Here is a 14,961-nt window from a genome sequence, read left to right on the forward strand (position 1 = left end):
CTGGTCTCTCGCTCAGGCACCTCCACATGCCTGGTCAGCTGGACTCTGCTGTCTTGTCATTCCAGCTGGTCCTTTGTGTAATCCCCTCCCAACAGGTGGGTCATGCTGTGGGATGGTGGTGAGATGGCGGTGGTTGGCCATTCTTCCTCTCTCTCTCTCCATCCTCTTCTGCTACTTGATGGTCTCTCCTTCCATTGCCTCTATTCCTTCGATTCCTCTTTCTCAATTCTACTCTTTCTTTCCCCTTCTACCACCTTTTCCTACCTTTCCTCATACTCCTTTTCTCTACTTTTCCTTGCACACTTTGTCTCTACTTTCCCTCTCACCCCTTTTCTCTACCTTTCCTCACACTCCTTTCTCTACCTTTTCTCACACACCTGTTCTCTACCTTCCCTCACACTCCTTCCTCTACTTTCCCTCACACTCCTTTTTTCTATGTTCCCTCATACTCCTTTCTCTACCTTTCCTCACACTCCTTTTCTCTACTTTCCCTCTCACTCCTTTTTCTATGTTCCCTCATACTCCTTTCTCTACCTTTACTCACACTCCTTTTCTCTACCTTTCCTCACACTCCTTTTCTCTACTTTTCCTCACACTCCTTTCCCTACCTTTTCTCATATTCCTTTTCTCTACCTTTCCTCACACTCCTTTTCTCTACTTTCCCTCTCACTCCTTTTTCTATGTTCCCTCATACCCCTTTCTCTATCTTTACTCACACTCCTTTTCTCTACCTTTCCTCACACTCCTTTTCTCTACTTTTCCTCACACTCCTTTCCCTACCTTTTCTCACATTCCTTTTCTCTACCTTTCCTCACACTCCTTTTCTCTACTTTCCCTCTCACTCCTTTTTCTATGTTCCCTCATACTCCTTTCTCTACCTTTTCTCACACTCCTTTTCTCTACCTTTCCTCACACTCCTTTCCCTACCTTCCCTAACTTCATGAGATGGAGACCAGGAGAGCTGGTAGACTCTGTTTCCTTCTGTCCCTTCTTTCTCTGGCTTGCCTCCAAGAAAAGTGCCCTCTCTCTATCACCTTCTCTCTCCATTGCACTCCCCTGTTTCCTGCAAAAACGCCTCCTTTTATTCCCCCCCCCTCCTTTCCCCATGCTACATGTAGATGGAGATAATTCTGTTTTAAAGCAGGGAATGCTACTTCTGGAATATCAACAAATTGCTCCTGGATCTTTTTTTTTTTTTTAGCATAAGAAACTTCTTTATATACAATACCATGCAGCAGAAATCAGCATACAAATTCAGGGACATATAAGCAATATCCACAGAAGCAAGTCATTACAGAGTAGAGAGATACCTAGAGGCCTAGATTTACAGAGGCCTAGATTACAGAGGACAAACCAACTCTTATATGCAGTTCAGCAAGTTGCTCCTGGATCTTAAAGGGATTGTTTGTTCTGTACTTGCTCTAGGTTGTGTTCTCCAAAGGCCCAAATGAAGAACTGGCAGAATCGTAGTTTGGAAGGCAAAGGATTTGGGTCATCCTGGCAAGTACAGAACATAAAGAAATGGTACTAACAGGAGGAAGGTATGTGTGTTTAGGCATGGACCCAAGGGGGTAGTAACAGCTGGCTAGCTCTCCTCTTTGGTCAACTGTTGACCGGAGAAAGCAAATGTAGATTAGCCAATGGTTTTCTGCAATATCTATGGTCTCTTAAAAATATAAAGCTGCCCAGTATCCTTATATCCAAACAGATCTGAAACTAATCAAAACAGTCTGGATCGAATTAGGGTGCATCTTAAACTGGGAATGAAATCTACTTGGATGAAAGGATCCACTGATGGATGAATTACACCAACACAACTGAAGATCTTGCCTGATTTACTTTTGGGCTCATAGCAGTAAAATTTCAGTGGAACATCATCTTCAAATTACAGAGAAAAATACTATAGGTGAGTGTACATCAGAGGTTTGACTTGGTGCCAGGTTTTTGTTCTTTTCTGAGGTTTCTAATGTGTTTAGTTTTATAGTTTTAATATGACTTTTATGCTGCTTTAACTTTTGATTGGGAGCAGCCCAGAGTTAGTTATAAGACGGGTAGGTATAAAGATAGTCTTCAACTTAGAACCAGTCATTTCATAGAGTTCAAAGTTACAATGGCATTGGAAAAAGTGTCTTATGATCAATTTTCACATTTATGACTGATGCAGCACCTCCACAGATCAAACTTCAGGTGCTTGACAATTGGCATGGAATTTACGATGTTTGCAGCATCCCAGGATTCTGCAATGGACATTTGCAACCTTAGGGAGGTTCTAGGAAGCAAAGTCAATGGGGGAAACCAGATTCATTTAACAACCACATGATTCATTTAACAGTTGTAAGTTATTTGCTTAACAACTATGGTGAAAAAGGTCATAAAATGGGGCATGACTCACTTAACAATCGTCTTGCTTACCAACTGAAATTTTGGATTCATTTGTGGTAAGTAGGAAGTCAAGGATTACTTTATAAATGTTTTAAATAAGGAAATAATCCTTGCCAGTCAAAGGTTGTAATGGCCAATTTCCCCCCCTCTTTGTCTCCAGGTTGCAAAATCATCTTAAATTTTACAGAATATTATATATTACAGAATAACAGTGCTGGGAGGGATCTTGGAGGTCTTCTATCCAACTTCCTGCTGAAGCAGAAGACCCTATGTCATTCCAGAAAAATGGCAGTCTAATATTTTTGTAAAAACTTCCAGTGAGAGAAAAAAAACACCATCTGGAAACAAACTATAGCATTGATTAATTCTTCTCACTGTCAGGAAATTTCTCCCAACAGTGATTGGATCTAGCTTGGTTGTCTCTTTGATAATCTTCTACCCATTACTTCTTGTCCTGTCCTCAGTGTTTTGGAGAATAGGTCAGCCTCCTTAACTTTGTGGATGTCCCTTCAAATATTGGAAGACTGCTATTTTTCTGTCTCTGCACAGAGGTGGATTTATAAACTGTACAGATGCAGATAGATAACTCAACAAGACGTCCATAACAAAGAACATTTATTGGTTCATCAGATATCCTCATAACTCACATTTGTGACAAAGTTCTTCTTTAATGACCAATCTGTTAAGTCCGGCGCAAAGGAAGAGACCTAGCCAGTGACTCAGTTCAGCTCTTTTATTGGTCCCTAGATCAGCTCGGCTCTTGCAATCCAAACCGCGGCTTTTATTCCCTTGGCCGCGGCGCAGCCAATGGCACCGCTTTGAATCTCCCGCGATTAGTTTCCACCAATCGCGGGGATTCTCTGCGGGCCAATCAGTGCGGCTCGCTCGACCAATCGGCTTGCCGTGCGTCTTGACCAATCAGCGTGCGGGGTTTACAAGTATGTTAATGACTGTACAGAACACCCCTCCCCTCTTGGTATGGTCCTACGTAACGTAGTCCCGTAAGTAGGCGGGGCTCCGTACTTGTCTACTTGACCTGCGCAGGTTAGTTGGTGCTTGGCTCCCGGCCGGTTTGGTCAGGTTCTGTGTTGCTCTCTGCCCTGTGGATGGAACTGTCTGGAATGGTGAGCCGGGCCTTTTGTCGCAGCTCCCTCCCGGTCTACCCGGGCTGGTTGAGCTGCGGTTGCTGCTCCTGCCTGGTCTTTCTGGGCTGGTTGAGCTGGCCTGGCTGCTTCTTCCTGGTGAGGCTTCGAGCTGGCTGCTTGTTGGTGAGTATGCTTGGTTTATTTTTGGTAGGGGTTGGTCCCTGGGGTCTTCCCTCCCCTCTTGGTTTGTGTTGGGGGGGTTTGCTTCTGTTTGCATGTCGGTTGTGTTTCCTGTGGTTGTTCTTGACCTTAATTGGTCGATATGTCGTTTCCATGCTCGTCCGTCGGTTGTTCGTAACCGGTATGAGTGGGGACCGGTCGCTTGGGTTATGGTTGCTGGTATCCAAAGGGGGTCTCCGGTGAGATTCTTTGCGTATACTGGCTCGCCTGGTGTGAATGTTCGGTTTTTGCTTGAGGAGTTTGTGGGTTTTTCGGGGCTGTAAGTGGGGTGCAGTCTGTCGAGTGGGGACCTTAACTTTCTCCCCATTAACAGTTCTGCCGGGCTTTTGTTGGTTGTTGTGTTTGGGGTTATGTGTTGTATAAGAAGCATTTTGTTTATTTTTTCTTGTATTTCCCCGTTTTCTATTTTTTGGATTGTTTTTTTCGTAAATTGAACCATTCGTTCCGCCCTCCCGTTCGCCGCCGGATGTGCCGGCGCTGTTAATGCGTGCCGTATTCCCCGTTCCGCTAGGAATTTCTCAAATTCCAGTGAGGTAAATTGGGGTCCGTTATCGGATACGATGACGTCTGGGAGGCCGTGGGTTGCGAACAGTTTGCTGAGTTCTTTGGTGACGGCCTCCGTGGTGGTAGTTCTCATGTTGCTTACCTCCAACCAGTTGGAGTAAGCATCTACCGTAATGAGGAAAGTGTGTCCTTTTGTGGGTCCGGCGAAGTCTATGTGGATCCTGGACCAGGGTCCCCTGGGGGTTTCCCATTCCAGGATTGGGGCGGTGGGGGGGCTTGGCCTGGTTTCCTGGCATCGGTTGCATGCAGCCACCCAAGCCTCGATTTGTTTGTCCATCCCTGGCCACCAAGCGTAACTTCTGGCCAGGGCTTTTGTCCTAACGATGCCTGGGTGCCCTTCATGTAATAACTCCAGTACCTTCCCCTGTAATTTTTCCGGAATAACCACTCTGTCCCCCCATAGTACACATCCTTTATGTAATGACAGTTCTGTTTGCCGGTTCCGGAATGTCCTGAATGCTTCATCGTTGTCCTTTTCGGGCCACCCCTTCTCTACCCAATGCAATACCCGCGCCAGACGTTTGTCTTTATTTGTTTCACGGGCAATGTCTGACGCGGTTATGGGTAGATCCGGCAGAGTCTCTATGCTAAGGGTGGCCGTCGTGGGTGCTGGGTCGGTGTCCAGGTCCGGTAGTGGCGTGCGGCTCAGTGCGTCTGCGTGGATGATTGTCTTACCGGGTTGGTGTGTGAGTCAGTAACTGTAGGCGGCAAGGAACTCGGACCACCTTGTCATTCTTGGGGACAGAATGTTCGGGGTGGCCCTGTTCCCTGCTAGGATCCCTAGCAGTGGCTTGTGGTCAGTGACGATGGTGAAGGTCCGGCCGTAGATGTACTCGTGGAATCTTTTCACGGCCGCGACGATGGCCAGGGCCTCTTTATCCAGTTGACTGTAATTCCGTTCCGGTTTGGTGAGGGTCCTTGAAAAGAAGGCGATGGGTGCTTCCTTTCCGTTGGGGAGAGTGTGGCTGAGGACGGCACCGACGCCGAAAGGTGACGCGTTGCACGTGACTGCTAGTGGTAGGGTCTCGTTGTATTGGATGAGGACGGCATCCGAGGTGAGCAGGTCCTTGGTTTTGTTGAAGGCGGCTTCCTCGCGTTTCCCCCAAGTCCACGGGGCTGCCTTGTCCAAAAGTCTATGCAAGGGCTCCGCCACGGTCGCCTTCTGGGGCAGGAAAACATTATAGAAATTAAGCAGTCCTAGAAATGCCTGTAGTTCCGTTTTATTTTTCGGTCTGGGGGCTTCCTTGATTGCTCTGATTTTTTTCTCGGTTGGGTGAATTCCGTGTCGGTCTAGGAGGTACCCCAGGAATTCGACCCTCTCGGTATACAATTGGCATTTTTCTTTTTTGACTTTTAGTCCCGCATTTTTGAATTTCGTTAGGACCTCCCTCAGATGACCCTCCAAGTCTTTTTTGTTGGCTGCTGACACCAATACATCATCGAAGTAGGGCACCACCCCTTGGATTCCCTGTAGGAGTCTCTCCATGAGGCTCTGGAAAATTCCGGGGGCCACGCTGACTCCAAACTGGAGTCTCTTACAATGGAAAGCCCCCCGGTGGGTTACTATGGTTTGCGCCTCGGCGGTTTCTGCGTCGACCGGTAATTGTTGGTAGGCTTGCGCCAGGTCGAGTTTCGCAAAAACCTTGCCTCCCCCCCAGTGAGTGAGTGTAGGAGGTGCTGCACTACTGGGACGGGGTAGGCGCTTTGTTGTAATGCGCAGTTGAGGGTGGCCTTATAGTCCCCGCAGATTCTCACCGACCCATCCGGCTTGACTGGGGTGACTATGGGGGTCTCCCACCGGGCATGATCGGTTGGTTCTAGCACCCCTTGCTTGATGAGTTTGTCTATTTGCTCATCGATCTTAGGCCGGAGTGCGAAAGGTACCCGCCGCGGCTTTAAGCGTATGGGGGAACGCTGGGGTCTAGACTGAAGGAAATAGGGGGTCCTCGGTACTTGCCTAGGGTGCCGTCGAACACTTCCTGGAAGTCTCTCGCGAGTTGTTCTTCCCAGTCGGCCTCCGCGATGTGGTCGATTCCGGTTACCTCGATTCCGAGCGGCGCGAACCATTGTAGTCCCAAAAGGCTGGGTCGGTCCCTGTCCATGACTGTTAGGGGAAGTCTTGCTGTGCGCCCCTTAAATTTTATTTCGAAATGTCCTGTTCCGACTACCGGGATGCGGTACCCCTGGTAGTCCTTTAGGATTAACTTCTGGCTCTCTAGTTTTCTCTTTTGGATTTCTGGCACCAGGCGCTTAATTTCCCGCCATGCAACCATGGAGAGGTAGGACCCGGAGTCCACCTCCATCTTGCATGGTTTGCCCTCGATGCCCACTTCCACGTATACCTTCCGGGCGTCTGTGCTTGAGGAATGGCCGATGACGACCGTCTGGTGGGTTTCCTCCCTCTGTCGGTTCTCGCCGTTCCGTCGGTCCCGTCCGTCCCGGGTCCAGCGGCTCTCGGTTTGGCAGTCTTTTGGTCTGGGGGGTGTGCTGTCTCGTCTCTGGGGGCTGTAGGCTTTCTTGAGTCGGCAGACTCGGGCGATGTGGCCCCTCTTATCGCACTGGCAGCAGATCGCGTCAAAAAAACGGCATTCCGACCGGGGGTGGTTTCCTCCGCACCCGGCGCATTGGGGCCCGACTTATGGCTCCGCTGTTGGCGCCGGTCTCGTTCTGTTTGGAGTCAATGGATGTCCTCCTCCTCGTCCGTGGTGTCGGAATTTGAGTCGAGGTCGCTGTGGTGGGTGGTGGTGGTTTCCCTGCGGCTTGCTTCTGGGCGCGCTTCAGCTGCTGGGCTCGTTTCGGAGGCTGCGGCTCGGTCCCCGGTGTCCGGTCTCCGCATCCTGGCCGCCGATTTCCGGATCGCCTCGGCTGCGGTGGCCTCAGCAAGGGCGTCTGCGAGGGATATGTCACCCTTTGCCATCAGTCGGCTTTGTAGGACCGGGTCCCTGAGCCCAAGGACGACGCGGTCCCGTAATGCCTCGTCCATGTCCGTGAATCCTCACAGACCTCCCAGGTTCCGTAGGTCTGCCACGAAATCACTGATGCTCTCACCGGATCTCTGGTCCCGCCGGTAAAAATCGTGCCGCCTGATGAGGGTGGGCACGTCGGGGGCATAGTGGTTCCGGAGCAATGGCTCGAGGTCGGCCCAGTCCATTTCCTTCACATCTAGGGGTTTTGCGAGGGCTTTTGCCATTTTAAACACTGCGGGCCCACAGTGCATCAGGAAAACCGCCCTTTTCTTTTGCCCGTTAGCGTCCTTGAGGTTGCTACTCTCGAGGAACATGAGGAATCGGTCGGTGTATGATTCCCAGTCCTCGGTAGCTTGGTTAAAAGGTGCGGGCGGAGCGATGTTGCCCATTTCGTTGGTCTCATTCCTCTGGCCACGTGTTCGGCGGGTATCAGCTCAGGGATCCCACCTTCGTCACCAGTGTTAAGTCCGACGCAAAGGAAGAGACCTACCCAGTGACTCAGTTCAGCTCTTTTATTGGTCCCTAGATCGGCTCGGCTCTTGCAATCCAAACCGCGGCTTTTATTCCCTTGGCCGCGGCGGCCGCGGCCAAAGGCACCGCTTTGAATCTCCCGCGATTAGTTTCCACCAATCGCGGGGGATTCTCTGCGGGCCAATCAGTGCGGCTCGCTCAACCAATCGGCTTGCCGTGCGTCTTGACCAATCGGTGTGCGGGGTTTACAAGTATGTTAATGACTGTACAGAACACAATCCTTTGTATATCTGCCTTGTAGTAACAGATAGTTATCTCCTAACCCATCTCATAGTGATAGAAAGAAGCTGCCATGAGTTCGTGAGTTCAGGCAAGAATGAGGAAAACCTCCCCCAATCCTTCGAGGGTCAATTTAGTGACCAATCAGGATTAAAGATGTGGCCACATGACATGAACTACATTTCCCAGGATACCTTTAACTACATTTACCATGATGCATTCCCTTAAGGGGACAGCTCACAATTCCTAAGTAACTATCCAATTCCCATAGACTGGCTGGGACAGCACACTCCCCGCCTGGAATTGTAAATTCCACTACTAAGAGAAGAGAAAAAAATTAACTATAAACTAAGATAAACAGTAAACAGTAATACTATGAATAGCAGATAACTATATAACTAAGATAAACAGCTATATAACTAAGAGAAACAGTAACATTAATAAAGCATCAAACAAAGCAAAGCATGCAAAGCTTGAGGTTCAATCTTCAAGTTCAGCCTTTTGGTGCAAGTCTGCTGGTCACCTCTGGTGGCTTTTAGGGTGTACAGATACTCTTGGTGGCAAAGGTGAAAGTTTGGTGGTTGCTTCTGGCGGTCTTTTAGGATTGGAGTGGTACTCTTGCTTCCATAGTGTCAAAGGGCATCAGGAAGCTGTTGGAAAGGGTGTTGCGGAGGCATATGCCCATGTAGAGCGTCTTAGTGGACGTCTGGTGGTGGTTGTAGGCCGTTTAGGGTGTCCTAGCGAAATTGTACTGATCGCCAATGGCATTTTAGTTTGGAACGGCATTCTTGTTTTCGATGGTGCTAAAGAGCATCAGAAGGCTGTTGGAATGGATGGTGCTAAGGCATTTGCCTCAGTTGGAGCCTGCATCTGATTGTCACTGACAATTCCTACGATCCCCCATGCGAGTGAAGATTTGATGGCCACTGGGCCATGTACAGGGCCGCCGACTGACTCAGAGAAGAAAAAGGCATGTGGGGCATTATTTCCCAGAAAGAGTAGGATCTCAGCCTCCAGATCTAGAGCGGGAAAGTGATGAGCCAAGTGCTGTAGGTGAGGCATGGTACTTATAACCTCAGGTGTTGCGATCTAACTGCGGTAGTTCGGTATCCCATCGCATTCAAATACAGGCGATAGTGGGAAACGGGAACTTCCATCTAATGACTCTATGCAGAGTCCAGTAGCTCTCCTCCCTGCCATGCTTCTTGGTCCATGGCATGTTGATACAGTGAAGGGAAGTTTCTTTTGTTGCACCTCAAAGAGGTCAAAGAATGCGGGTCTAGCCAGGGTGCAGGTGCTTTGAGTGTCTATCCACACATACATTTTCATGGCATCTTCAGGGCATCGTTCAGGATACACTTTGGCTAAATGGATGGGAAGACACAAACAAGGGCATAGTGAGTCGGCGCACAGTGTTGTGCAATTGACACTCATCCTTGGTTTTGGTTGTGGTTTGTCAGACTGCCGAGGAGCCCTGCATGCTTCTGTGTTACATTGAGGCTCCTTGTCCGAAAGTGGGTTATGAGATATCTGCGGTGGTGGCCCGGAGTCTGGATGCAGCACGGTCGGGTGCTGGTCACTATGGCATAAGTCGCATTGGACCTTGGCTGTGCAGTACTTGGACGGGTGTTTGGATTGGCAACACCTATAGCAGTATTGGTACTCCCTTAGCAACTTTTTTTGTTGGGTCAGTGATTTTGTTGCAAACCCAGTGCAGCTGTTCAGTGAGTGATGAGTTTTGTGCATAGGACAAAACTGTATTCTCCTTGTATTCGAAGATCTAAATTGGTTGTATCTGATGAGTTCTCTCTCCAATTGTGTTTGGATGAGGAGTCAATCTCGGTTTTATGGACAACCATAAGGGTCTTTCCCTGGTAGTGTGCATAGGGCCTGAGGGCGATATATGGTTGCTGTTGTATCTTCTGTCATTAGGAGGACTAACAGCTCTGAGTCCACGAGCCCAGTGTGTATTGCACACTGTCGCCTGGTGGGACACGAATTCTTCAAGAAGTGTGAAAGGTACAAAGCAGCGGCGACCCTTGTCCATGAAGGTGTCAGTCAACTGGAGCCACTTTTCAATTAGCACCTGCAGAAGTTTTTGAACAATTTTGTTCTGTGTGTCGACATGATTGAGACAGGTGAGTGCCGGTAAGTTGGGATCCCATTGTGCCATTCTCAGCTAGACAAGTATGTTAGCAAGGTCTATGATTTGGCGAGGCTTGTCGATAGGAATTTTAGGAAAACTGTTGAGGCTATCCAAGAGCGTTGCTTCTATGTCCTCGGAAGCGCCATATAGTTCGTCAAGTCTTTTCCATGATAACCATAGGGCAGCGGCTGGGTCATCTAAGTGGGATGCCAAAAGTGCCCTCGATATTTTGGCAGAATGTGGCCCTAGCCATGCTATCAAGTGTCCGATTATTTCATCAGGGTTCAGGTCTGCCACCTGAACAGGGTGCAGGAAAAGTTTCTTCCATACTAGATACTCGCCACCTGGCTTGTCAGAGAATCTGCGAACTCCGTTGGCATGCAAATTTAGCTTTCCATTCTGTACAGCCAAGTTTCTCCAGTAATCTTCAGCATTTGCTGAGTTGGGGGAAGTATTGATGTAGAGGGTTCTCCCGCTGGATTTTCGTAGAGTGGGTTCAGGTTGTAAGTCAACAACGGGTTGTAGTCTTCCTCCCAGTACTTACAGAGGATGTCGTTCTCCCATACTGGGGACGATGGTTGAGCGTCATGCTGCTGTGTAGACTGGAAGCGGTTACGTTGTGGTGCCTGGGAGCCGGATTGGTAATGAGGTTGTGGCAGGAATGCTGCTGCCTGTTGATTGAGTGTGGTAGTTGTCATTGATGGCATGTCGAGAAGTCGTTGTAGGCACTGGTGGGCTACGTTGCTCGGCCAGCAGGGCGTGAGATGTTGCAGTAGGGTTGCTGGTGCTGGGAAGAGAATCTCGGACCTTACTACGTACAACATCAGTTGGGGAAGGTTTGCTGTTGTGGGAAGTGAAGTGAATCTCGTACTTTAGGTTGTACAACATCAGTTGCGTAACTGATGTGTAGAGTCTGTGGTTGAGATTCATCCCTCTGCTTCCCTGGTTGTGGGAGACTGTTAGGCAACTGAGGTGGTTCCATCTGCTCATTTTGTAGCGAGAGCTGCTCACCCACATAGGCCTTGATCCACGTATCTGGGCTCTCTTCTCCCAAGTCTTCAAGGTTGAATTGGAGGGACGTGTTGTCGGCCATCTTCCGCCATGCTGCAGCACATGTCGTCTTTGTTGTGGCGTCTCTTTGCCGTTTGGCCAATTTCAATTTGGCCTGTGCTTTGGCCATTTCCGCCTGTTGTCTGGCCTGGGCTTTGGCTATTTCAGCCTGTTGACTGACCTGGGCTTTGGCTATCTCAGCTTGTTGACTGGCCTGGGCTTTGGCTTGTTGAGCCGCTATTTCAGCCTGTTGAGCCGCTATTTCAGCATGTTGAGCTGGTATTGCCACCTTCTGCTGTGTTACTTCTTCTGTGGCACGTAGCTCTGCATCTGCTACTGCAGCTTCTACTCCAGCTTCTGCAGCCCATTCGGCATAACTTGCTGCTTTGGAGGCCTTAGATGCGCTGCTATGACGGGAGGATGCTCTGGAAGGATGGTGAGAGCTGGCAGCAGAGAATTGGCATGAGACACTGGAACCTGCCTGCAATCTAGCCGATTTGGGATGGAGGGAGGAGGCTTTCTTAGAATGGTAGAAAGAAGCTGCTTGTGATTGAAGACCTATGTTGGATGTGGACTTCTCCCTCATCCCTTGTTCCTTTTGAAGCACATTGAAGATCGTGGCCTGGAGGGAGTTTCAGCCTTCCCAAACGGTGTCTTTGCAGTCTTTGTTCACCTCCTTGAAGGAATGAATGTGTTCCTGGAACTTCCAGGAAGTTTTCCAGCTTCGACTGTATGTATTTAAGCTTATTTTCACTGTCTCTCCACTGTACAAGGTGCTCCTCTAACTCTTTCTGCATCTGGAAGAGGCTCTTGAGGAGCAACTGGCTTTTGGGGGTGTCACAGATCTTGAACAGCTCCGTCCATGCGTCTGCATGATGGAGATATTGCCTTTCCCAATCCTCTCTGAAGCATGTCACTATGGGTGAGGTAAGCTTCCTATGCCGTCTGAGGTCGTAGGCCTTCTGAGGTATCGTGGCTTCTCCAGAGGGTTGGATATCTAAAGGCGGTTATTGGGAACCAGGTTCCACATGTGCGACAAGGGTGGGTGGAGGATTCAGGTCTTGTGGTACATCAGAGACATCTATCATGGCTGAGGAAGTTGCCATGCTTCATATTGGCAAAGGGAGAAATTTGGAAAAGTTTAGTGGTTTTTCTGTGCAATACCCTTTTTTGTACTAGGGGGCACTGCAAGCAGGCAGCAGAAAGTAGAATTACTGCTGGATTTAATACTTGAGCACATAGGTGGCACTGCAGAGTCTGGGCGATGCTAGCACAGCACACAATTGGCTGCTTCTAGGGTGCGTTGTGAGCTTGCAACACAAGGTGGCAGCAGAGGGTCAGGAAGACGCTGTTGCTACGCCCATGTTAGGTTGCAGTTACTCTTGGGACATTTGAATTAAATTGATTAAATTATCCACAATGGATTATCAATGCAAACACGTATTGGAAAAAGAGGGGGAGAGCTTCCTTGCCCACTGTTGAAAAATGAAAAAAAAAATGGTAAGAATTCTTTAACTTCACTGTAAATTTCTTCTTGACCACCAGATGGAGATGTAGGCTGCTTTATTTGAGTTTGATTTCTCTCTTTAGTGGGGTGAGCCTCATGGCTATGAAGTTTGCTGATTGCCCAAAGGAATTTATTGCCTACTTTAGATGGTGCTGTAAACTAATAGTTGAGTGTCACCCGATTTCGCTGGAAGGGAAAAATTCATTAGGAAAAATACTTCAGTAAGTTGCATGCACTGTGGCCATGTTTTGCTTTTAATTTTTTAGTAAAGAGAGGAGAAGATGAAGAAACATTAGGCTTTTAAACAAAAGAAATTGCTCCTTGAATTATTTTGTTCAAATAGCTTGCTTGAATCAGCCTTGCGACTTGGGGGAGGAATGAGCTCCGTTGCTTTGAAGACGGTCCTTCACTAATGATTTATGACCCCCAATAAATCGGCCAGAGTGGTTGTAAAATAGCTGGAGAGGCCTCCTTTATTGCCTCTTCGAAGCAGCCAAGAGCATAAGAAATGCAAAGCATTTCCTTTTAGCAATACATGCAAGATTTCTCAAACTTTCCGTTGCATTTGGGAAGGGTTTGTAACTGGAGAGAGACATAGATGGGGAATACCTGGCCCCTTCCTTCAATTCCAAACAGGCTGTAAGGTTACTTTGGCAAAAAATGGGAAGACACAGATGAAGCCAGAGAATAGGATATTTGAAAGTCTCTTGCTGCATTTGTAGAAGGTTTAAAGACAGAGGTTTGGTTTTCCTTTGAGAGCTGGGAAAATTTGACTCTCCTTGTTATGCAAATGGAGTCTTTGAGATAGTAGGACGACAAATTGAGCAAAGAAGAGGGGGTGGGGGGGTTACTGGTTCTCTTTGTTTGTAGCATGTGGGGGAATTCCAACTCCTCCCACCATACAACCAGCATGTAAAAAATTCTGATGCTGAGAGAGAGAGAGAGAGAGAGAGAGAGAGAGAGGATGATACATGTAGGTTTACATTAACATTGCATATTCACTCCTGGCTTCAATATTACTTTGCTTTATCACAAATCCAAATTAACAATCTTTATACAGATGGGTTTCAGGACTGCATCTTTTACTTTTCTGTCTCTGCACAGAGGTGGATTTATAAACTTTACAGATGCAGATAGATAACTCAACAAGACATCCATAACAAAGAACATTTATTGGTTCATCAGGTATCCTCATAACTCACATTTGTGATGAAGTTCTTCTTTAATGACCAATCCTTTGTATATCTGCCTTGTAGTAAAAGATGGTTATCTCCTAACCCATCTCGTAGCAATAGAAAGAAACTGCCATGAGTTCGTGAGTTCAGGCAAGAATGAGAAAAACCTACCCCAACCCTTCGAGGGTCAATTTAGTGACCAATCAGGATTACAGATGTGGCCACGTGACATGAACTACATTTCCCAGGGATACCTTTAACTACATTTACCATGATGCATTCCCTTAAGGGGACAGCTCACAATTCCTAAGTAACTATCCAATTCCCATAGACTGGCTGGGACAGCACAGCTATCATGTCACCTCTAGTCTTTTTCATCAGATTAGACATACCCAATTCCTGCAACCATTCTTCGTATGTTTTATCCTCCAGCCCCCTCATCATCTTTGTCTTCTGTGCACTCTTTCTAGGAACTCAACATCTTTTTTGTATTATGGTGACCAAAACTGGATGCAGTATTCCAAGTGTGGCCTTACCAAGGCATTATAAAGTGGTCTTGATTCTATCCCTCTGATCATGCTGCACAGAACTGCATTGTTTTTGTTTTGCAGCTGCTGAATGATTTAGGCATACAGTAGAACCTCTGGTCACTACCATAATTTGTTCAATAACTTTGGCAATTTCTTCATCTTCTAATGTTTCGTCTTCAGGAATTTCTGGGTCAGGGGTCATGTTTGATCACCACTTGAATATGTGTTCATGACCAGATTCAAAAAGTTGAGTATTATCGAGAGAAAATATAACCTCTTTATCTGTTCTGTCTTTGAGTTTCACAGCAGTCTTAGGTCTCTGGAAGTAGCTACTCTGTAATGGCAAACAATAGAAATCACCCACCACCATGGACTGAGGTATCACTGGTTGGAAGAAAAATCCTTCTGGGTTCAGTTCCAAGTAGGGAAAAAGACACTGGAAACACGGAGGCTGTTTAGAAGGTTTAATGGTGGACAGGAGGACCACATGGCTTGAAGCTCCAAAGTGAAAAGGAAGGATGATCACATGCTTCAAGGTGAAGGAAGAGATCAAGAAAAAGGGCTGA

General features: G+C 47.7%; 1 protein-coding gene across 3 annotated transcripts in view; it reads left to right on the forward strand.

Moving 5' to 3' along the window:
- The window catches only part of LOC113425321 (perforin-1-like), a 47,943-nt gene that overhangs the window by 13,746 nt on the left and 19,236 nt on the right, over nucleotides 1-14,961 (forward strand). Inside the window, exon 1 of one of the 3 annotated variants that reach the window (XM_087947960.1) lies at nucleotides 1,703-1,906. The exons of 1 other annotated variant lie outside the window; for it this stretch is intronic. The gene's annotated coding sequence lies outside the window, so the exon portion shown is untranslated. Of the gene's footprint in view, nucleotides 1-1,702; nucleotides 1,924-14,961 lie in introns of those variants that run through there. One more of the 3 variants, XM_087947961.1, reaches the window with a different exon arrangement.

Source organism: Notechis scutatus, chromosome Z (genome assembly GCF_049901735.1).
Source record: "Notechis scutatus isolate UNSWTSFEM ecotype Mainland chromosome Z, rNotScu1.2, whole genome shotgun sequence".
NCBI classification, from domain to species: Eukaryota; Metazoa; Chordata; class Lepidosauria; order Squamata; family Elapidae; genus Notechis; species Notechis scutatus.